Consider the following 25,994-nt stretch of genomic DNA (forward strand, 5'->3'; position numbering starts at 1 on the left):
TTTTTTATGCCCACCCTCTGGATTTATTGATCTTTTAAATGTTTTCTGATTATTAGGTGAAAATAGCATCTAATGGATGTGTTACTTTGCATTTCATTGGTTAATAATGAATCTGAAAAATATTTTCTTACAGTTTTGGCCATTTGTAGCAGGAATATTACTACCATAGCTTATCACATTCTTTTTTAAGAAACGCCATTATCAACTCCTTTGTAGCAAAAGTGGTGAGTCCATGCTAGTAAGTTCCCGTGCGTGTATTATTTTATGTGAAGAAGAGGAAAAACTTTTAAACTGTGTTGTTTGGTAGCAGTCTGTAAGATAAAAAGGATTCTGAATCTATGCTTTATCTCTTACGCAAAACATCTAATTTTAGATTTTCTGTTTTATTCTGTTTGGCTAGATAGGGGTGCTATAACAGAAATATGTGTCGCATATTTCTAGTGTGATATTTCTAGTGATCTTACTATCTTCAATTTGCCATAGCTCTATTTTTCAGCATCAGTTACATTTGGCCAACTTTTCCATATTTGCTGAAGTAGGGTCTCATCTGCTTTAATAGTACTGTATTTATTAGGGAGTTCTCTATGGATAATATTAAGAGAGTGACATGGGTTGTTGCCCAAATAACAGTAACATTCACTTTAGAATTATCTTTCAAAAAAACCCTCACAATGCTTTAACTGATAGGTGACATTAACTGACAGGTGTCTTTATTATCCACCCCCCCCCTTTTTTAAAAATAGAACTGGGCTCTTAAAGTTTGGAACAAAATAGATAAGTCAAACATTTTCTGTAATACTGTTGAAATGAGTGAGGAAAGGATCCAGGACCTCTGTCAATTTCTTGTTTAATCTCAGATTTCTGATTTTCATTTAAAACCATCTCTCCTTCACTGATGAGTTCTGCTTGCATAGTCAGCTAATGTGCGACTAATACACTAACTGCTTCTTCCCCAGTGGAGAGAACAAGATCATTTGGAAGAGATTCAATTCCAAATCTTCTCTTATCAGGTTTGCTTTATTAGCTTTGGTGTCTGGGTATACACAGCGTGCCTTATTCCTGCTGCAGGTGGAATTGTTTGCTAGTAGAGGAAAGCATTCTTTACCCTTGAGAAACCTTCAAAGTGAGCAAAAATTGCTGTGCTGCAAACTCTGGGAAGCAATTTGTAAACCTTTGAGCCACTGGCATTGTTATTTCAAACATTTTAGTGTCTGTCCTTCCTATTTCATCACATTTTTTATCTGCCTTGTTATATCAGAAGAACTATTTTGTTTGCTCTAGTAGGCATAGGGATATGATCTGAAGACAAAAATCAAGATGCCAAGGCAATGTAATCTAGCAAGTGAGGACACTGTTGGAATTTCAGGAACATTCCACAGGGAAAAATTCATTGGCTAAGCTTGTCTGCTTTTCACCTTTTTATTTTAGTCATTTCTCTAGCAACCTATTGACTAATGTTCTTGGATGGTTACTCCAAGTAACCATCATCCCACACTATTATTCTACAGTGAATCACTTGCACACTGTTTAGAAGCATATGTGGTTTAAGGGCAGCATTCTATGTCTGTTAAATAGTATTGTGTTTAATTAATTGAACTGAGTTAAAAAAAAATCCCTAAAGATTCCTGGGCAGAGACAGTTTAGTCTTGGAGTTCTTAGTTCCCTAATACAAAATTTTCACCTGAAGGTGGAATCTTTTTTGTTTCATCAAGGAAGAGAAGTAAATAGCCACTGCATCGATTTAAAGAAGTCAAATGTTCTACCTTACAAAGCAGTCTAAGACATAAAGCAAAGTAGCAAACTTTGAGAGAGAAAATATTAAAAAATCAGAAGTCAGAATTGTCTTTCCAAATATAAGTGAGAAGGGAAAGGAAGTTGCATAAAAACACACAGGACTCAAAATTTCCAAACTTCACATACAGTTCAAAGAAGGGAGCACTAATATTGCCAAATGTCAATTAAGAGGTAAAATTAAGTTTTTGAAACAATGAGGTATAAAATCTATTGTGGCAATATCTGACAGAGGGAACTTGGAGGAGACACGTGAGATGAGCCCTGTGTTGTAGTACAAAGAGTGAACGGAGAGTGAACAGCGTAACTGGCTGTAACTCAGCAGGAGAGAAAGCCTGAAAGAGACAAGAGACAACCAAAGAAATATCATGACCGCTGAAAGATGTGACACTTACGCCGTGAGCTACAAGATGCCACAGCCCTGCCCTCAGTCTTGACTGCTAAGGTACCATGGTAACAAGTTAAATCTCTTTGGGAGAATCTTAAGAGATTTTATTGGAAACTTAAGAGAGTTTATTAAGTCTCTTTGGGAGGTTTTATGGAGGCAATGGGAGGCAACCCATTGCCAGCCTGAGCTAGAGGTTTTCACAAAAAACGTATAACCTCCAGAGTTGTAGTTCTGTGAGAGGCTCTATCCCCTTTCTAACACCTTCCTTTAATGGAAAAGGGTTCAGTGAGGTGAAATCTAGTTGGAAAAATTTGAACCCTTAACTCTTTCTCCTTGGATATTCCAAAAAGTCCCGAGTATACTCAGTATCTGGTTATTCTCCCAGGAAGAGAGGCTCAAATATTTCTCTCCTCTTTCCTCCCTCAGCATCTCTGGCAATCATTGTTTTCCCCCACTGCCTCCTCAGGTGGCCCCCTCCTCCACAGTTCTAGCTCTCCATGGGTTCAGGTAATGCATTTCTTTCAGTCCTTTCAGCCCTGGTGTTAGTGATGACTTTCCATTAAGTTAGCCTCTGAGGGTCTCTCTAGCCTATGTTTATTCTCTTTTCTCAGCTCACATTTCTCATCTTTTAAAGGAGTCCCTTTACCAGAGTCTCTCTATTTGAATCACTTGGGAGTAAATTCTGTTTCCTGCTAGGGGACCTGACTGACACAATGTCCAACCTGAATGGTCTTTTATTCTTTAGTTTCCATATGAAGAAAAAATAGGAATTTTTCATTGTTCTCATTATAGATTTGCTTATAGGAGCATGTATCATGAAAGTATATTTTTTACTCAATTAAATGGGTAAAAAAGAGAAAAAAGAGGCATAGGTTTTGTTATGTCATTTTGCCTTAATGTGGTATGTTCATCAGTAAATAGTTTGGGAAGTAAAATTGGAATATTTTGCCCTAAGTTCAAAAATATTTAGCCTTGAACCTTTTGTTGTGAATAATAATTATTAAATCAAAAGTATTTAGGAGAGCAGAGTCACAGAAGTAAATACTTCTCAAATAATTACACAGGGATGAGAGGTGAACTATAAATACTGCTGTTGGAATACATGCTTTTAAAGACATAGGAAAATGTCATGTGACACTGGAGATTATGCTGTAATTACAGGTGTCTAGTTATTTTGTAAGTTCAAAACACTTTGCATGTATTAAGAAATGTGCTATTTGAAATGAACTTTTAACATAAAAGCTGAAAACATTCAAAAAGCTACATAAGAGAATGGAAGACAGATCTATTTAGTTTTTGTATGGTAGTTCGTCTGGGATGGTGTACCCTAAAATACTTTTGGAGAGGACTAATTAGATCTGGCCATGCAACTGAAAGAAATAGATGACTGTGGATTTTTATCATGCTTATGAATTAGTTTGTTGACTGTCCTCTCATATTTCCATCTAATGAGTTGTAGTTTCTGTTGCAACTGTAGGGATTAAAAAAGAGATCAATGACACAATATCTTTTCCTCAAAGGTATTACTGCTTAGTGGTATAAAAAAACTAGAAAATATTTGTGAGGTGACCAAATGTGTTACTCAGGATTCTTAGTTGCAAATGATGGAAACTTAGACTAATGAGATTACATTAAAATGGATTTATTGGTCCACATAACTGAGAAGTATAGGGAATAGAGTTACATTTTGGATAAATGGATGCCATTAGGTTACTTATTTTCTTCCCATTCATCATCTCTTCTTTCTTCTGGTTGGCCTTAATCTCAGGCAATATCTTTCTACTTGTGGTACAGTTGGCTAATGGAGGAAAGTTATAAACTCAGTTATCTTTGTAGCTAGCAGTTCCAGTCAAAAGAAAATGCACTTTCTGATACTTGTAGCTAAAGTCCCAGGAAAGGTTGTGATTGTTCTGAACGAAATCATGTGCCATCCCTGGATATCCTTGTGACCAGGTATTAGGGTGCTCATAAACTCAGATTTCCATAAAAAAGGCTTATAAAAATAAGATGAGAAAAAGCAGAGTCAACAAAAATTATGATTACTGCAATCCACTACTACTTATTTATTGACTGCTCAATAACAAATTTTCTTCCCATATGCGTCATTTCAAAATGCCACTGCACGACAAAATAGTGTACTTAAAACCAATAATTCACTCATTCCCAAGAGAGGAAAGTCAGTGTCTCATCCAGATGATACCTACAGCTCCCTTACCCTCACCTATGTTAATTTAATCCTTTTACATTTAAACTTTTGTCACTTGCCACATTCTACTTCCTAATATTTCTGTAGTAGTCATAGTTCTTATATAAACATGACAGAAAAATAGTGAAAACTATTTTAATTCAAAAGAAATTCATTGACTCCTATAAATGAAAATTCTACAGTTGGATCTCAGGCATCATGAATTCAGGAATTAAAATGATGCTGTCAGGACATCATCTTCCTTATTGGAGCCCCATTTTCCTCATAGTCGTTTTAATATGAGGGCAATTTTTTTCTTAAATGGTAGTAAAACTCACCAGAAGTCTCTGTAGGCTTAACTCAATGGCACATCCAGCAGTTTCAATGATTAGTGTCCACTTCTTCAAGATTCAACAAAATTTCCAGGGATTGATCTGACTGACTTGGGAAAATTGTCCATCTGTGAGCCAGTTGCTACAGTTTGGTGTGGTGTGGTGTGGTGTGGCGTTTACGGTGTGGTGTGGGGGTGTGTGTGTGTGTGTGTGTGTGTGTGTGCATGTGTGTGTGTTGGAGGTGGTGGTGGAACAGATGGATTGCTGGCTACTCCAGTGGTCATAGGGTTTCCCTGGTGGCTCAGACAGTAAAGAATCTGCCTGCAATGCAGGAGACCTGGGTTTGATCCCTGGGTTGGGAAGATTCCCCTGGAGAAGGGAAAGGCTACCCACTCCAGTATTTGGACCTGGAGAATTCCATAGACTGTATAGTCCATGGGGTCACAAAGAGTCGGACACAGCTTAGCGACTTTCACTTTCCAGTGGTCATGATGGTAGGATGAGGTCAACTCCATCTTGACAACATGGAATGTGTTTCACATGAAAATTAGAATTGACTTATTTCAGCAGAAATAGTTTATACAGAAAAATAATTTAGACAAAGACCATAACTTCCACATAAAGTGAAGAAAAGAAATTTGTCTTCACTGAGTTCCTGTAAAGTTCCAGGCATCTGGTATTTATTTCCTATTTATCAAATAAATTTGCTTCACATCACAATAGTGGTGAGTGGTACAACTCGTATTTTTTTGCATCTGCCTAGTAACTCATGGTATTTATATTTTCTACCACTTTAAAGAAGGTGATTCTGAATTTCCTTCTTAGAAGAAGTATCAGATTTGGAAAACTAGGGAGAACCTTGGGGCATTTGAAGAGAAAGATGGATGATAAGCAGAGATGGAAAAGAAGAGGACATTCAAGAAATAAGGTTAGTGTTTCATCTGATCAGAACTGATGAGAACTCTAGAGTGAAGCCATAAGACAGGTCAATGCACCATACATACTGGGCTCCTTTCCTAGAAATCCTTAAATGCTCAGCTGTGATGTTTGGATTTGTTCTGAAATATGGTAAAAAAAAAAAAATTAGGAATTTTGAGCATAAGGATTTTTGGTGAAAAGGATCTTAAGATTTTTATACAGTGTATACAGGGGAATTCTGGAGAAGGTTTTGGAGGCAAAGAGATAAGCTGCCAGACTTATCAGCTTCCCCATGTGGTGTAAGAATCTAGACTAGAGTAGAGCAGGAGGAATTTAAAAAGTGAGATTCAGATGGATTATTTTCAAACTCTGGAGTACAGGTGAGTACTGGTAGAGTCCTAAAATACACATTCAGGGATTCTCTTTCACGTGTTCATATTTGATAGGTCTGGGGAAGGGGCACAACAATATGTATTTTAGCAAGGAGTCAAGATGATTCAGATGCAGGTCATTCACAGACAACAGTTTCTTTCAGAGGAGGAATAGACAGGTGTTTGATTAACTGTGAAGGGCAATCAAGCTGGGAGGAGAGGGGAGTCTGCTGTTGATGGTAATTGGAAGGTGGGAAAGGGCCTTGATTGTAGGGAAAATTAATGAATTCTGTTTAGATCATTCTTATTCACAGTTATATGTGAACTTTCTCTGTGTAAATTTCAGTTGGCATTTTCTGGGTGTATAAAGCTCTTGGTAAAAAGATGTACTGGAATGAAAACTACTAGCACTTGTCCTTGATCAACAATACTAGAATTGCAATAAGAACTTACTGACTTTGTCTGTTTTGGGCAAAGTTTGACATAGACTAGGGATTTGACTATAATAATAAGCCATACTGAAGCTGTTGTGTTTTTCAAAATGTCTGGTTGGACATTCTTTTCTTGTCTAGAAATTATGACTCTCTAATCTAATAGTATCTGAAAAATCAAGATGAGATTTTTGCTAGCCTGACATCTAGATTCTCACATTCTCTGAACAAATCTTACAGTGGCCAAGATGTTAATAATGTTACTAGTAAATTTTTACCCCATTAAGGCAACGGTACCTTGTGGGACAAATTATTTCTTTTATCTAAGTCTTTCTGTCTAGTTATGGTATTTTCTTAATTTGCCAAACTACTTTAAAGAAGGGCCACTACTCTGAGAAAATGCAATGCTGGTAGGTTTTATGTCCTAATTTTCAGGTCCAGACTTTCCCTTTCTGGAGATCTGTGAATCTTGCTGGGCAACCAAGATATTTTTGTGACATGATCATGTTTCACCTCTTATACCTCCCTGCTACAATTTCACTTATTTCAATGAGGAAGGAAATGTTTTCACTGATATTATCATCAGTGTTTCTAAGTTAATCATTTACTGAGGAAGCCCTTCACCTAAAGTATTTTCTCTCCATGATATTCTGGCTCGTTTCATGAAAGGTCATTTTTATAGATCTACTCATAGAGGAAATGCTTTTTCATACAGTTTTCCTTTCTTGATGCTCACTCAGCCAAGACATCTGTCTGAGGTTGGGGTTATAAGTTTACTTCTTTCATCTTAGTTCATGATGACCCAGGTCAATGTATGTATGTGTACAGAGTAAAGCAGGATTAAATGAAAACTTATCCCTTCCTGGAGTATTTAGTACCTTGATAGACTTAGATTCAGTCAGAATCTCCTTTTATCACCTTTTTTTTCTTACTGTAAATGCATAGAATTTTAATTCTTTCAGATTTTCTCCTCAAGTCTGCTGCATTTTGCTGTATGCAATCCATACCACTATTGTTTACCTTTCACAAAAGGAAAAAAGTTTGCTACAATGACAGTGATTCAAGTATTTATAGCAGCTATGAATTATTCCTAGAAGCTTCCCATTACCTTTATCCTCCTTTTTTTATTTTTTAAGGAGTTTATTGTATGCACAAGATACATTATTTTAGTGCAAATATCAGGAACAAGTGACTTCCCAGATGACACTAGTGGTAAAGAGCCTGCCTGCCAATGCAGGAGACTTTAGAGATGCAGGTTCGATCCCTGGATCAGGAAGATCCCCTGGAGGAGGGCACAGCCACCCACTCCAGTATTCTTGCCAGGAGAATCTCATGGATAGAGGAGCCTGGTGGGCTATGGTTCATAGGGTCACAAAGAGTTGGACACAACTGAAGCGACTTAGCATGGCACAGCACAGGAACATGGGGATAACCTAAAAGTTACACAATCTGTTTCCTTCTCTGTCACTCTCTCTCTCTCTCTCTCTCTCTCTCTCTCTCATGTAAGCTCTAGTACTGTTTGTCTAGGATACTGGAAAGGTATATCAGATTATTTTTTTTTTCCTATGCCATACATGAACTCACATCCTTTCCCTACAAACTCCATGGATAGTTATATAACATGTCTATTGCTCTCAGTGGTTGATCTGTCTTTCTGACCATCTTTCAATTGACTGGGAGTGGGGAGCTTGACTTTAATTATGCATTCTGGAAGAAAGCAGCTGTCATAAAGTGTTCATATTGTTTCCTCTGCTGCTTTGTTCAGGTCCTGTGGATGACTGTTGAGACTGATTAAGAGAGTTACTGAAGACTCAAGCAGGATCATAAAAATATTCATAATTATGGCTTGACAGAAAATGCTGCCCTACTGAATTGTTATCTTAGGCAGGTTGGTTCCCCTTGGTGTCATCTTCTGTTTATAGCCCTGGACAAGAGTGCATTTGATTATGTCTCTAATATCTTCTATAGCATCAAAGAGTGGTTGGCTACAACTTTAAAATAACATACACAGCCCAGAAAAACTGAAGGTAATATAACTATCAGAATAGATGATGATTTAATTTTCTTATTTATATATGGTGGTATAGTCTGATTTTTTCATGAATAAGGAGAGAATGGACAATAAATGTTTGTATTCTTAATTTGCATCTGAAATGAAAATGTTCCTAATTCAGCAGCAGAAAAGCAATGTGCCTAAGGGATATTGAGTTTGATATTCTTAATTAAGAAACCCACTAGAGTTATGTTTGGAAATTTGTTCCACTTCTCTGAGCTTTAGTTTCCCACTTCTAAAACAAAAATGCTAGAACTATTTATCATTCAACTTTATGAAAACTAATGAGGAAAAACTGTGATGGAGAATGTGAATAACATTAGGGAAATAACTGGAGCTTAGCACCAGTATTTTAGGAGTAGTTTCAAAAAATAATGGTCATACAGAAGATGGAATATATTCTAAAATAGTGTTTGAATACAGTGCGTCAGTTTCAGTACTTTTTTGGAAAATTATAGAAAAATAGTCACGCATTATATACACATGTACTATGTTTGGATATTAATATTGTGATTTGATGTTTCTTTTGGTATAGCATTTTCTTGGTATATAGTTATTCTTCTGTAAGATTTTACTTGTAATCATTTTTGTTCCCACAGATTTTTAGCTTTAATTTTCACACTATAAAGATCAGTTATTATAAGTATACCATTTAGTGAATTCTAATGAATTTATATAAAGATTTGCAGCCATCACCACAATCCAGTTTTAGAGCAATTTGACCACTCATGCAGGTGAACTCTAGTTTAACTGTTGTTCTGCTTGGTTTTTTATAAATTATCCTTTTACAATATAAGCATTTCATATAAATGGAATTAATATGTAGTCTTTATTCTTGGCTTTTTTCACTTAGCACAATATCCTTGAGATTCATCTCAGTTGCTGCATGGATTAGTAATTCATTTCTACTTGTTGCTGAATAAAAAAGTTACCAGGTAAGCCATCTAGTCCTGGAGTTACCTTTTAGGGACTGTTTACAAATTGAAATCAATATTCTTAGTATATGAAAGCTATTCAGATTTTCCTTTCTCCTGTGTTATTTTTGGTAATTTGTACCTTTCATGAAAATTTTCCATTTCATTTAGGATTTTTAAAGTATTTGGTGACATAAATCAACAACTATTTTGTTATACTTCTGGAGGTCAGGAATTTGAACAGAGTATATCCAGATTGTCTGGTTTCTTCCCAGGATGTCTGTGGTCTCACCTGGGTATACTGAAATGATTGGTAACTAGAATCCTCTTGAAGGCTTCTCTAACAAATCTGGTATGGATACTGGGATGACCTAGAATCTGGGTTCAACTGAATCTGTTGACTGGATCACCTACACGTGACCTTTCCAGGTACATATCTTCCTGGTCAGTCTCTTTTCTAGCCTCAAGCAAACACTGATCAGCAGTCTGTAGTGATAGATTTATCTTTTATAGCATTTAATAAAAAATGGAGCTATAATGTATGTATACTTTTGCACCTGGATTTTTTTCTCTGCATAATGTTATTGAACATGTCTACAGTTTATTGTTAAAAGTTCATGTGTAGATATACTGCATTCTCTTTATCCATTCAAATTGATAGAAATTTGAATTATTTCTGGTTTTTTGGTAATTTAAATAAAGCTGCTAAGAACATTTAAATAAAAGTCTTCATGTGGATAAATGTTTCATTTCTCTTTCATTTCTCAGGATCACCTTGTTTCCCATGACCCTGCCAAACACTGTTATTAGTTTTAAGAACTTTTTGTCCCATAGGCTTTCTACATACACCATCATTTTGTTTGCAAATAAAGAGAACTTTACCTCTTTCTTTCCAATAAGTTTGCCTTGTCTTTTCCTCACTTAATTGCACTGGTTAGTACTTTGAATACTTCATTAATAGTAATAGTGAGAGTAGATATTCTTGCTCTCTTCCTAATTCTAAGAGAAAGGAATTCAGTATTTCATATTAAATATATTGTAAGCTGTAGGTTTTCTTGTAAACTCTCTTTATCAGGTTGTAGAACTTTCCATTTATTACTAGTTTGCTAGGATTCTTGTAACGAATGGTTATTATAGTTTGTCATATGACATTTTTGTATCTATTAGATGATCATGCAGCTCTTTTTCAGTCTGTGGATAGAGTAAATTATTTTGAATGATTTTCAGAGATTGAGGTAACTGTACATTCTTGGAAGAAACCCCAGGTGTAATATATTATTCTTTTCATATGTTGTTGAATTTGCTTTGTTAATATTTTAAGGACTTTTGTATCTGTATTTGCATTTGTATTGAGGGGTATTTCACTAAAGTTTTCTTTTTGAATAATGTCTTTGTCTGATTTTGGTTTCAGGATAATGTTGTCTTAATAAAATTAGTTGGAAAATTTCCCCTTATTTGAAAACATTGGTATAAAATTGTATTCTTCCTCTTCTTCTTTAAATGCTTGATAAAATTCAACAAGTAACTCATCTGGATCTTCTGTGTTATACTGGTGACTTGTGCCTTTCATAAAATTTTCCTATTTCATTTGGGTTTTCGAAAGTATTGCCATGAAGTTGTTCATAAATTTATCTTGTTCTTTTCATAGTGATGGCATTTTTAGTGATGGCCATTTTATCTAAACTGTTGAATTTATTGGCAAAAAGCTATTCATAATATCCCCTGAATATGTTTTGTCAGTTTATTGGTTTAAGAGTGATTTGATTTCTTTTTTTAAATTGACATTGATAGTTTGTGTCTTCTCTTTTTCTTCTTATACTAATTAGAGTTTTATATCTCTTGATTATTTTCAAAGAAGTTTTAGGATTTTTTTTTCTATATTTTTATTTTCTATTTAATTAATTTCTTCTCTTATTTTGATTATTTTCCTCCTACTTTGGATTTGCTTTTCTATGTAAGCTTTTTATTTATTTATTTATTTTATTTTATTTTATTTTTTTCATATTTTTATTAGCTGGAGGCTAATCACTCTACAATATTGCAGTGGGTTTTGTCACACATTGAATGAATCAGCCATGGAGTTACATGTATTCCCCATCCCGGTCCCCCCCCCCAACCTCCCTCTCCACCCGATTCCTCTGGGTCTTCCCAGTGCACCAGGCCCGAGCACTTGTCTCATGCATCCAACCTGGGCTGGTGATCTGTTTCACCATAGATAATATACATGTTTCGATGCTGTTCTCTCGAAACATCCCACCCTCAACTTCTCCCACAGAGTCCAAAAGTCTGTTCTGTACATCTGTGTCTCTTTTTCTGTTTTGCATATAGGGTTATCATTACCATCTTTCTAAATTCCATATATATGTGTTAGTATACTGTAATGGTCTTTATCTTTCTGGCTTACTTCACTCTGTATAATGGGCTCCAGTTTCATCCATCTCATTAGAACTGATTCAAATGAATTCTTTTTAATGGCTGAGTAATATTCCATGGTGTATATGTACCACAGCTTCCTTATCCATTCGTCTGCTGATGGGCATCTGGGTTGCTTCCATGTCCTGGCTATTATAAACAGTGCTGTGATGAACATTGGGGTGCACGTGTCTCTTTCAGATCTGGTTTCCTCAGTGTGTATGCCCAGAAGTGGGATTGCTGGGTCATATGGCAGTTCTATTTCCAGTTTTTTAAGAAATCTCCACACTGTTCTCCATAGTGGCCGTACTAGTTTTCATTCCCACCAACAGTGTAAGAGGGTTCCCTTTTCTCTACACCCTCTCCAGCATTTATTGCTTGTAGACTTTTGGATAGCAGCCATTCTGACTGGCGTGTAATGGTACCTCATTGTGGTTTTGATTTACATTTCTCTGATAATGAGTGATGTTGAGTATCTTTTCATGTGTTTGTTAGCCATCTGTATGTCTTCCTTGGAGAAATGTCTGTTGAGTTCTTTGGCCCATTTTTTGATTGGGCCATTTATTTTTCTGGAATTGAGCTTCAGGAGTTGCTTGTATAATTTTGAGATTAATCCTTTGTCTGTTGCTTCATTTGCTGTTATTTTCTCCCAATCTGAGGGCTGTCTTTTCACCTTGCTTATAGTTTCCTTTGTTGTGCAAAAGCTTTTAAGTTTCATTAGGTCCCATTTGTTTATTTTTGCTTTTATTTCCAACATTCTGGGATGTGGGTCATAGAGGATCCTGCTGTGATTCATGTTGGAGAGAGTTTTGCCTATGTTCTCCTCTAGGAGTTTTATAGTTTCTGTTCTTACATTTAGATCTTTAATCTATTTTGAATTTATTTTTGTGTATGGTGTTAGAAAGTGTTCTAGTTTCATTCTTTTACAAGTGGTTGACCGGTTTTCCCAGCACCACTTGTTAAAGAGGTTGTCTTTTTTCCATTGTATATCCTTGCCTCCTTTGTCGAAGATAAGGTGTCCATAGGTTCGTGGATTTATCTCTGGGCTTTCTATTCTGTTCCATTGATCTATATTTCTGTCTTTGTGCCAGTACCATACTGTCTTGATGACTGTGGCTTGGTCGGATAGTCTGAAGTCAGGCAGGTTGATTCCTCCAGTTCCATTCTTCTTTCTCAAGATTACTTTGGCTATTCAAGGTTTTTTGTATTTCCATACAAATTGTGAAATTATTTGTTCTAGTTCTGTGAAAAATACCATTGGTAGCTTAATAGGGATTGCATTGAATCTATAGATTGCTTTGGGTAGTATAGCCATTTTGACAATATTGATTCTTCCAATCCATGAACACGGTATGTTTCTCCATCTCTTTGTTTCCTCTTTGATTTCTTTCATCAGTGTTTTATAGTTTTCTATGTATAGGTCTTTTGTTTCTTTAGGTAGATAAACTCCTAAGTATTTTATTCTTTTTGTTGCAATGGTGAATGGTATTGTTTCCTTAATTTCTCTTTCTGTTTTCTCATTGTTAGTGTATAGGAATGCAAGGGATTTATGTGTGTTAATTTTATTTTAATTTTCCTGCAACTTTACTATATTCGTTGATTAGCTCTAGTAATTTTCTGGTAGAGTCTTCAGGGTTTTCTATGTAGAGGATCATGTCATCTGCAAACAGAGAGAGTTTCACTTCTTCTTTTCCTATCTGGATTCCTTTTACTTCTTTTTCTGCTCTGATTGCTGTGGCCAAAATTTCCAAAACTATGTTGAATAGTAGTGGTGAGAGTGGGCACCCTTGTCTTGTTCCTGATTTTAGGGGAAATGATTTCAATTTTTCACCATTGAGGGTGATGCTTGCTGTGGGTTTGTCATATATAGCTTTTATTATGTTGAGGTATGTTCCTTCTTTGCCTGCTTTCTGGAGAGTTTTAATCATAAATGGGTGTTGAATTTTGTCAAAGGCTTTCTCTGCATCTATTGAGATAATCATATGGTTTTTATCTTTCAATTTGTTAATGTGGTGTATTACATTGATTGATTTGTGGATATTAAAGAATCCTTTCATTCCTGGGATAAAGCCCACTTGGTCATGGTGTATGATTTTTTTAATATGTTGTTGGATTCTGTTTGCTAGAATTTTGTTAAGGATTTTTGCATCTATGTTCATCAGTGATATTGGCCTGTAGTTTTCTTTTTTTGTGGCATCTTTGTCTGGTTTTGGAATTAGGGTGATGGTGACCTCATAGAATGAGTTTGGGAGTTTACCTTCTTCTGTAATTTTCTGGAAGAGTTTGAGTAAGATAGGTGTTTGCTCTTCTCTAAATTTTTGGTAGAATTCAGCTGTGAAGCCCTCTGGTCTTGGGCTTTTGTTTGCTGGAAGATTTCTGATTACAGTTTCGATTTCCTTGCTTGTGATGGCTCTGTTAAGATCTTCTATTTCTTCCTGGTTCAGTTTTGGAAAGTTATACTTTTCTAAGAATTTGCCCATTTCTTCCAAGTTGTCCATTTTATTGGCATAGAGCTGCTGGTAGTAGTCTCTTATGATCCTTTGTATTTCAGTGTTGTCTGTTGTAATCTCTCCATTTTTTTTTTTCATTTATTTTTATTAGTTGGAGGCTAATTACTTTACATCATTGCAGTGGCTTTTGTCATACTTTGAAATGAATTAGCCATGGATTTACATGTATTCCCCATCCTGGTCCCCCCTCTCACCTCCCTCTCCACCCGATCCCTCTGGGTCTTCCCAGTGCACCAGGCCCGAGCACTTGTCTCATGCACCCAACCTGGACTGGTGATCTGTTTCACCCTAGATAATATACATGTTTCAATGCTGTTCTCTTGAAACATTCCCACCCTTCTCCCAGAGTCCACAAGTCTGTTCTATACATCTGAGTCTCTTTTTCTGTTTTGCATATAGGGTTATCATTACCATCTTTCTAAATTCCATATATATGTGTTAGTATACTGTAATGGTCTTTATCTTTCTGGCTTACTTCGCTCTGTATAATGGGCTCCAGTTTCATCCATCTCATTAGAACTGATTCAGATGAATTCTCTTTAATGGCTGAGTAATATTCCATGGTGTATATGTACCACAGCTTCTTCATCCATTCGTCTGCTGATGGGCATCTGGGTTGCTTCCATGTCTTGGCTATTATAAACAGTGCTGCGATGAACATTGGGGTGCACGTGTATCTTTCAGATCTGGTTTCCTCAGTGTGTATGCCCAGAAGTGGGATTGCTGGGTCATATGGCAGTTCTTTTTCCAGTTTTTTAAGAAATCTCCACACTGTTCTCCATAGTGGCTGTACTAGTTTGCATTCCCACCAACAGTGTAAGAGGGTTCCCTTTTCTCCACATCCTCTCCAGCATTTATTGCTTGTAGACTTTTGGATAGCAGCCATTCTGACAGGTGTGTAATGGTACCTCATTGTGGTTTTGATTTGCATTTCTCTGATAATGAGTGATGTTGAGCATCTTTTCATGTGTTTTTTTGCCATCTGTATGTCTTCCTTGGAGAAATGTCTGTTGAGTTCTTTGGCCCATTTTTTGATTGGGTCATTTATTTTTCTGGAGTTGAGCTGGAGGAGTTGCTTGTATATTTTTGAGATTAATCCTTTGTCTGTTGCTTCATTTGCTATTATTTTCTCCCAATCTGATGGCTGTCTTTTCACCTTGCTTATAGTTTCCTTTGTTGTGCAAAAGCTTTTAAGTTTCATTAGGTCCCATTTGTTTATTTTTGCTTTTGTTTCTAAAATTCTGGGATGTGGGTCATAGAGGATCCTGCTGTGATTTATGTCGGAGAGTGTTTTGCCTATGTTCTCCTCTAGGAGTTTTATAGTTTCTGGTCTTACATTTAGATCTTTAATCCATTTTGAATTTATTTTTGTGTATGGTGTTAGAAAGTGTTCTAGTTTCATTCTTTTACAGGTGGTTGACCAGTTTTCCCAGCACCACTTGTTAAAGAGGTTGTCTTTTTTCCATTGTATATCCTTGCCTCCTTTGTCGAAGAAAATCTCTCCATTTTCATTTCTAATTTTGTTAATTTGGTTCTTCTCTCTTTGTTTCTTAATGAGTCTTGCTAATGGTTTGTCAATTTTGTTTATTTTTTCAAAAAGCCATGAAGCTTTTTTTTTTAAAGTAGGAAATTAGATGAAGATATTAGGTTTTATTTTGTATTAACATAAGCAGTTATAGCTATAAATTTCTCTCTAAAAGCAATCTTAGTTTTATTACATACATTTTAATTATTATGTCTTAATTTTCATCCAGTTCAAAGTATTATCCATGCACAATTGAAAGAATTCGCATTTTGCTTTTGTTGAATGGCATGCCCTGTAAGCACCAATTAGGTCAATTTGTATGATAGTATTTTAGTCTTCTGTATTTTTGTTGGTTTTCTACTTACTGTCTTAATTGTCAAGTGAATAGTATGGAAATTATAACTGTAATTTTTGGACTTGTCTATTTCCTCTTTCATTTGAGCTAGAAACTGTGCTTAGTAATGAAAATGATTTTCATTTTGGTGTAAGCTCTATATCCTATAGCTGTGTGGTAACAATGGTTAAGCTTCCCAGGTGGCACTACTGGTATAGAACCCGCCTGCCAGTGCAGGAGATATAAGAGATGTGGGTTCAATCCTTGGGTTGGGAAGATTCCCTGGAGGAGGGTATGGCAACTTCTTCCAGTATTCTTGCCTGGAGAATCCCAGGGCAGAGGGATGTGGCTGGCTACAGTCCATAGGATTGCAAAGAGCTGGACATGACTGAAGTTACTTCGCATGCTTGCACCAATCAGTTATCAGATAAGCACCATTATGTGGATCACGTTTTTAGTATTTGTTCTGGAACCACAGTAAACTATTTGAGTGCACAGAAAGCCTTCAAGTAACTATGCATTTGAAACTTCAAAATGCCAGGATGAAGTCTTAATATGAAACTGAGACTGTTTAAATAACTAAAAGAGACTGAAGTTATTTGAGATGTCACTAAGAGAGCCCAATATCTAATAGGAATATAGAGATATGACAGATTGCCATATTTACAAAATAACCATTTTCATTTTATAGCCTAATTAGTTAATGTGCACGCTCAGTTGCTTCAGTCATGTCTGACTTCTTGAAACCCCGTGGACTGCAGCCTGCCAGGCCCCTCTGTCTGTGGGATTATTCTAGCAACGACACTGGAGTAGGTTGCCATATCCTTCTCCAAGGGATCTTCCCAACCCAGGAGTTGAACCTGAATCTCCTGATGCTCCTGCATTGGCAGGCAGATTCTTTACCACTGAGCCACCACTAGATAACATTTCCTGTTAAAACAATTAGAATTGTTATAGCAAATCCTCAGCCTAAACTGATTTAAATTTAAGCCACCTCAGTTGTTACCTAAATACTTGATTTTCAGAAAACAAAGGCTTAGAGTTCAAGTTCAAATACAGAGAACATGGTGGAAATAGGATCTGAAACCACTTTGCCTTTCTCAAAAGCCCATGCTTGTAATCACTTCACTGTGCCTCAGTGTTTCTCTAAAATAAGGAGACCGTTGGCAAGGCTATTTCTTTCTTACAGTATATAAGAATGCCTAAAGATACCTTAACTAAGGAGAGCCATTCCTTAAAAGTGTTCCTTTTTCTGATTCCATGACAACTAAGCAATCTTTTGATAATTTGGCTCCCTCTGTAGTTTTCCTACAGGATGAGAGTCAGCTGGTCATGTCAATATGACATTTGGTATAAATGACAGATTTATTTCTTACTGTGAATCAATACACTGCCATTCTACTCTACATTGATCTCTGGGAACTTGGCCTGGAAAGACAAATCCATTTTTAGTAGGCTGATAAAAACCAATCTCATGGATCAACAAGGCTGAAGACCAGACTAAACTGTGTTAGATTCCCAAGATAAATGTTGGTCTTGTTGTATTCTGTTGGAGCTGGTACCCAGCCTTTCCTGAACTGCACTATTGGTAAAGTGCTGTGATATTTGAAATCACAGAATTTATACAAGCATAAAAAAGATAGGAAGATAAAATGAGTTGAAAGAAGCAGGATGAAAACAATGTGTAAAGACAATATGAAGCCAGATATCAGGTTAGTATGGGCTTCCCAGGTGGCACTAATGGTTAAGAACTCACCTGCCAATGCAGGAGATACAAGAGATGGAGGTTTAGTCCCTGGGTTGGGAAGATCCCCTGGAGGAGGGCATGACAACCCACTCCATTTTCTTGCTTGGAGAATCCCATGGACAGAGAAGCCTGGTGGGCTACAGTCCATAGGACTGCAAAAAGTCAGACACAACTGAAGTGACTTAGCACACACGCTTAAGGTTAGTATACAAACTGTATGTCATAGGATCTGATATATTGCTAGTGATAGACTTTAAATTTGAGCCTTGAACCTGTGCTTATTAGAAGACAAATCAAGGTGAGGAAATCTTAGTAAGGTAAGATTCTTTTCTTTTTATTTGTCCCTTTCTGAAATAACTCAAGTAAAATAGGTATTTTCCTTTTATTTGCCCCTGTTTGAAATAACTCAAGTAAAACATGATTATTATAGAAAAACTAAAAAAATGGATAATAATTCTTTTGAACCATGTATAATCCCTCCACCCAGAGCAAATCACTTTTAACATTTCAGTGTAATTAGATGTTGGAAAGCATCATTTTTCTTGGCCTCCATTTATATAAATCTACATAAAAATAGAATTGTATTTCCCATATTTTTTTACTTACCAATGTTTTATGACCATTTTTCTAAAAAATATTAATCATTATTTTTGCTGACTATATGGTGGCCATGAATAAGTTATAATTCATGTAGCATTGTAATTTTCTTTGATTCAGGTTTATTTTTCATTTTATAGACAATGCTGAGATAGGCACCCTTGCACATTTCAATATACAAGACCAATTATTTCCTTGGGATAAAGTTTAAAAAGTGGAATTGCTGGATCTAGATAAGATTTTACAGAAAATTTCATTTTTGAGCTAGGTTTTAAAGAATAAGACAGATTTAATAGGATGGAGACTCCGAAGTGAACAATCAGTACATTCCCTGAAACCTAAATTAATGCGATGTTAGGTTATTTGAAATAAAAGAACATTAAAAGTTTCACAATGCCCAATGTGTGACCCTCTTTTTCAAATATATTATTAGTTATACATGTTAAAATCTTATGAATGTAAGTGTACAAAGCTAGGTCATTTTCTCAGGATATAATAGTTTATCCTGGTTAAGACAAAGATGATGTGATGCATTCATTTCTTCATTTGTGCATCATTTACTTAATAGATATTTACTGAGTATAAGTGTAAGGTACTGTGATAGGCCAGTGAATACACTGAAATATGTGGGGGAAGGCCATGCTACAAACCTCCACAAAATTTGACTTATATTTTCTGTTTTTTTGTGTTACAGATTTTCTAAGTCAGAATATATTTATATGAGTCAGGTATATCTGAAAATGTGCTAATATTATTACTTTGAAAGCAAGTGATCTAAGAGACTGCTTTCTCTATTATTTCATCTAATCTCTGTGAAACATTTTTACCCTTAGTTTGAGTTTTAATCAGAAAGTTCACATAGAAATTTCACAGTTAATTTATGATCCAGGGTATGATGAGGGGTTTTATAGACAATAATAAAAGGTAATTTAGACTATTATTTCTTTAGTGGGGTTCACACTCATTTTTTTTTTTTAACTTTTTGTAGTACATTGGTCTGAGCAATGTGTATGAGTTCAGTGAATAACAGAAAGGCAGTTGTGGCAAGACAGATTACCAGGACATGAGGTCTGAGAATTTACAGGGAGCGAAATGTATGTGGTTTCTATCCCTAGATAAGGAGTTGTGAATTTATCTGTCTTTATATTTAAATATTTAGTTCAAAATATATTTTCTTTCATAATTCTACCCCAGACTAGTCCGGTTCATATGGTTAACGCCTGTGCTGGAAATCCTATTACACTTTTCACCATGGCATATGATCTAGCCCTTAACTTTTGTTTTGCTACTACTTCTGTTATGTTACTCTATTTTCAACAAGATGTCTTTTGAGAGGAAGTTCTGTTATGGATAATTTTTACTAGTGTAATTCTAGACACATAGTAGATATTCCATAAATATTGGTTGAATATAATTCCTTAGAGGTTGGAGTGGGAAGGGAACAAAGTAAAAGAAAAAAATGGATGGATGATATGAAAATATATGTCATAACCATTGAGAAGATTAAGTCCTTTGTGTAAAGATTGGAGAAACAAACCATTTCAAAATTATTTTCTGATCATTTTTTTTCTCCTGTTTTAAGCCATGTTTTAGTTATTTGTCAGTTTTTATTTTTAAATACATCTATCATTTGTTATTTCAGTAAGAAAAGTCTATATTATCTTTCTTCCTGTCCTGATTTAATATTCATTCTTGTCAAATAGTTTGGTCACGGCTCAGATGTTACTGTGAAATTGAGAAGAGTACAGCATTGTTCTGCTATGCTTTTGAAAAACTGCTGTATCTTTTATATTAGGTAAATAGACACAGTTCCAAAAAGGAATATACATTTCCATTCTAATTCTTTTCATGCTGTTGTGACATAAAGCATGTCCTAAGAGCCAAGGATGAACAAAAACTGCTTCTTAAAGAAGAAAGGATAAAGCAAGATAAAGACATCAAAGCTGTTGCCAATACATTTTAACCTGAAAGAAATTACCAGAAAGGATCAGAACTTAACGGAAAGGGGTTACTGTTATAAATCTTCCTGAGAATTTCAGAAGGGAGTAGGAAATTTTCAGAGGAGGAGATATATTTATTCAGTTGACAATAGTCCTGTGAAATTTTCTAGTTAATTCAAACAAAAGGCAGAAGCTTTAATATATCTACTGGGTAACTGATGTTTTAAAAATCAGGGAAACACATCTAAAAATGCTTAAAGTGAAAAATGTCTAGGGCCAAATGCTGAAAAACTTTTAAAGACACTTTCAAGAATTCTCAAAGTACAGTTTCAAGTTCAATGCAAACTCTGAAAAATGGTTTCACTGAGAACCAGCATCAACCGATTGTCAGGTCTAAGGTTTCCCATGGTGCCAGGTACTGAAGAAGAATTTTTTTTTTGTAGTTTTGCAATGTATGATTTGTTCAACAAGTAAAGTCCCACTTCCTGCATGGCACTGTGTGCTGGGGAATGTAGAAGATTCAAAGGTGTTTGAGGTAATTATTATGCCCTTAAGGAGAAAAGACAGGTATAGAAAGTAACAATTGCTGACATCTTTAAGAAAGCTTGTCAAAATTTATTTAAACCAAACTGATGACTTATACAGAGAACTGAAATATCTCATAGATCACTTCAAGTAATATTTTATTCTAGTTATATATTTGATTTCTCTTTTGTGATCTGTGTGAGACTTATGACTTTCCCCTTTGGCCCTATTCAACTATATTGGGTGTCCCCTGAGGAACCTAGCCCCACTAGGAGTATAGGGCAGTTGTGAGTCCAGAGTCTATAATGGAGAACTTATGTTAGAAGATCCCTCCCAGCACTTGGCATTTTTGTCATTTGAGTTTCAAAATTCCCCTCTACCTCAGTTCTATCTAATGGCTTTATGGGTTGATACAGTGATTAAATACATTTGTAAATCACTTAGCAAATTACCTAGTAATTGTATAGTAAACACATATTGTGTACATGCTGAGTCACTTCAATCATGTCCAGCCCTTTGTGACCCTATGGACTATAGCCTACCAGGCTCCTCTGTCCATGGGATTCTCCAGGTAAGAATACTGGAATGGGTTGACATGACTTCCTCCGAGGAATCTTCCTGACCAGAGACCGAACCTGCATCTCTTAAGTCTCCTGAATTGGCAGGGGTGTTCTTTACCACTAGCACCATCTGGAAAATCCATTGAATCATTAAATGGTATTAAATCAAATAATATAATATTACTTTTCTGTTTATGACTCTCTAACTGCTTTCCATTATACTTGGAGTCAAAACTTCTGCTTACCACTTACGATGTCCTACACGCCTTAAACAAATCTGTCCTCCACTTGTGTTAGTGTCTTCTCGCATAACTCTTTCCCTATATTTCATATTCCTCTGTCACCCTAGGCTTCTTGCTATAACTGAATGGTGCTAAGCATCCTCCCTCCAGGGATCTCTAAATTTGTTTTCTCTTTTATTTACAAAATCTCCTCAACAAGATTGTTGAGTGGCTCACTCACTCCCATAGTCACATAGAACATTTTTCATGACAGTTCTGTATCAGTGCCATTTCCTTAGACATACTTTACTTGGCTATCATATCCAGCGGTAATTCCCCTCAGTGGTGTCCTACTTGCTTTTTATCCCCCTGTACTAATTAGCACTTAAATTGTTTGTTAACTTATTTATCTTAGCCATCCTTGCTAGACTATAATTTAGAAAAGAACCTGTAAAGGAAGGACTTTTTCTCTCTGCTTAACTGTTTCATCCTGTCCCTATAACAATGCCTCACATACAGAGATACTAAAAAAATTTTGTATGGAAAAAATGACTGGAAGTATTTATTTCTATGGATAACAAAGTCCCAGGCTGCCAAAAGCTATTTCTAGAGAAGAAGAACACTATTAGGAATTAAGTTCTTTATCCATCATTTCTTGAGTCAACATATTCTTTTTAAAAGTAGAAAATAAAAGTTTTTAATTTCAGAGTACAGCCTTGGTAGGTGAGAACAGTTAGGGAATATCAGGTAAGATCAGCTCACGCTCATTTGTTGTATCTCAGATACAAACTTTAAAAGTTAATCTTAATTTTTTGCCATAATTATTATCTAGTGACCATTAAAAATAAAAATGCATTTAGAGTTTTAAAATTATGAACCCTGCACTTCATGCTAACAAACAAGATAGGTTACTAGTAATCTAAATATTACTTTTAAAGTCCAAAGACTGAGTGATAGTTTTATAGTTGTTAGACCCCAATTTCACAATAGAGTCTGCACTGTTGTGTCTTGCTTTCTAACTGCTTTATGTGCACATCTTTGTGAATTTGCAACCCCATGGACTGCAGCATGCCAGGCTTCTCTGTGTATCACCAACTCCCGGAGCTTGCTCAAACTCATGTCCATCAAGTCGGTGATGCCATCCCACCATCTCAGCCTCTGTTGTCCCCTTCTCCCACCTTCAGTCTTTCCCAGCATCAGGATCTTTTTCATTTCCTGTCACCATGTAATAATTTCGATGAAGTCAGGAAAAGGCATGAAGAGTTTGACAGGATAGATGTTTAGTTAAACATTTATAGTGCATAGTATTGTAATATAAATCACATGATTAAAATGTCTTCCATTAATTTAAAAAGATATTCATTTATTCATTCAGCAAATATTTGTTTACCTACAATGTGCCAGACACTAGAGATATGTGAAAGAACAAAAAAGATGAAAACAGCTTGGGCAAACAAAGTTTCTTCAATAACCTCTACCAAATTTCCCTCTTTGTAAATCTGTCATGGGTGAATTTAAATATATTGACTTTCTCCCAACTTCCAATTTGTATTTTGCAAACACTTATTGCTCTTAAAGCATAGATTTGGCTACTTGAATAACTAAATAATGGAATTAAAACTCTATTTTGAAGGAACTGCTACTAATTGAGGGAAGGGGGCCTACATTTGAAAATACTAAGTTAACATACACATATGCATATCAAAGAAGAGATTCAGGATGACTGATGAACATCTTTGATGTTTAGAGACAGGTCACTAGATTTGAAATCAAAGGGACTAGGTTATTGAGTAAATCAAATGCTCATTAGTGCTTCTAGTGACTGTATATTTTCATTTGCCTAGCTTTTTCTTAGGAGGCAAAGCTCTAGATAGTATTTTCACTTGATCTTAGGCAAAGGATTCAATAGTTGAAGCTTCTATAGTTGCCTTCTTTGCATAACAAAATCATGAATACAGTAGATTCTAGACATTTACAGATTTACAATTCATGGTTTTAACTATTTGCCAGTGAAGGGGGAAAATACTTAATATTTCACTGAAAGAAATTTGATTTATTCACCTGAGTGAGTTTGTCTAGCAAGCACTTAATCTTTTAGTGTTTTTGTTGTTCTGAATATCCTAGAATAATTCAACTTTGCTTTGCTTTCACAGAAAAATATTCTGTGAATATTTTTCATTAATTAAGAGAAAATTATTTAAAAATTTGAATGTGCCCAGGAAATATAGGACTAGTTGAAAATAAGTTTCAAGAAAAATAAGAGGCTGAATATAAATGCTATATAATCAAATTTAAAGTTGCCTAAGGCATATTTTTATGTATCATGAACCTATAATTTGGGAGCCACTCTTTTCATCTAGTTAATATTAAATCCTACATTATTTGGATTCAGACGAACATTTTTGTATTTTAATTTTTAGCATATTTATACTGTGTTTACCATGAGGATGGGTATTGAAAGTGCTAAATTCTTATCAGTGATTTACTTACTTTATTTATGTAACTTCTTTGAAGTGTAGAGATATAAAAATTTATTACAAGCATTTTCACTATATTTACATATCAGTCAAAAAATCTTTTAAAAGCTTTTCATTTCTACTTCTGGTCACATTGATAGTGGCAGATTTCACAGCTGTAGTAGCATTTGCAGCAATAGTCTGATTACTTAAGAAGAAAGATTCAAATAAAGAAGTATTTGTTGTGGTCTTACTAGGCTGCATCTTAATGTGCTGCACATGGGGTATTTATAATTGCCTTTTATTATCTTATAGTCTTGTCAGACAGGGGGAATTTGTGTACATTAGGCAATTAGAATACAGGCCAAGAATGACCACTTGAATTTAACCAAGCATCAGTATGTGTGATTAGTACAGTAACAGTTCAGGGAAGGTTTAATGGAAGAATTTAATCCAAGAACAGATTAAAGGCCTGGCTTTTCTCTGGAACTTGATAAAGTGGAATAGACCAAATGGTTCATAAATTCATAAGTGAAACTGTGAGTGCTGAACTAGTGTGATTGTTGTAAGAACCTGAAGAGGTCAGCTGGACTGTAGAGAAGGTACAGGGAAGGGAAGCTTCAACCCATTACTGGGACCTGATGATGCTTGACCTGTCATGCACATGCTTGTCCAGCAAGGAGTCTGAACTCTATCCATTATGCAGTAGGAAGTCAGTAGTTATGAGTCCAAGACTGTAATAGTCATGAGAATTTTTTTCATATTGTGAACAAATAACTTTAAATAAATCCACGTTTATTTTTCCTGATTCAACCAAATACGTGGAGGACAAGAAATTCTAAGTTTGGATACAATTTGACTGGTATTTCTTCTTCATCTAATATTTTATAAAAATTCTGAGATAAATGTATAGCCTTTATGAAAGTCTTACAGTACTTTTATTTTTAAAAGAATATGTGCTAAAATTAGAACTTTTGGATGTTTATAAGTTGGATAAAATGCAATTTTCCAGGATGACTGAAGATCACTGGATGCTGACCTCTGAGCTGTTAAATCTAATCCTGAGATGGTCTCTATGGTAAGAATGGGAGTTTGTTTCCTGGGCAGTGTGCGGTGCTGTGCTTAGTCGATCAGTTGTGTCTGACTTGGTGACCCCATGGACTGCAGCCCACCAGGCTTCCCCGTCCATGGGGATTCTCCAGGCAAGAATACTGGAGTGGGTTGCCATGCCCTCCTCCAGGGGATCTTCCTAACCCAGGGATTGAACCTGGGTCTCCTGCACTGCAGGCAGATTCTTAACCGCCTGAGCCACCAGGGAAGCCTGCCTTGTCAGTGTGGATAATGCCATGCACACTGTGGTCAGAACTCTATTAGTAAAAATAAACTGGAGGTTTTGGCCAATATCCACATATTTAATAAATAATTTAAAAAATCAGATTAGTTTAAGAAAACTCTGGTAATTGTCTAAATATAATTTATGAAATTTTAATTTTTCTGGAATCACAAAGAGGGAACTCTGAGGATGGTGATGTTAAAGAATAAAATTCTGCCTAGGTAGTGTGCCATTTACTCAGAAAAATTAAATCTAGGACTAAAGTTGAGAAAAACAGTTGTCAGTTGGAAAGATTATAATGATTGAGAAAGCATTATAGAGGACAAAGTCTTTGTCCTTACACCCTACTGGGAATCCCTTATGGTCTAAAACCTGTGTGATAGGAAGTCATTTGACTATTGCATTATAATACTTCCCAAATATTCCCTAAAGGATCTGTTCATTTTAATGT

Source organism: Odocoileus virginianus, chromosome 6, assembly GCF_023699985.2.
Source record: "Odocoileus virginianus isolate 20LAN1187 ecotype Illinois chromosome 6, Ovbor_1.2, whole genome shotgun sequence".
Taxonomy (NCBI): domain Eukaryota; kingdom Metazoa; phylum Chordata; class Mammalia; order Artiodactyla; family Cervidae; genus Odocoileus; species Odocoileus virginianus.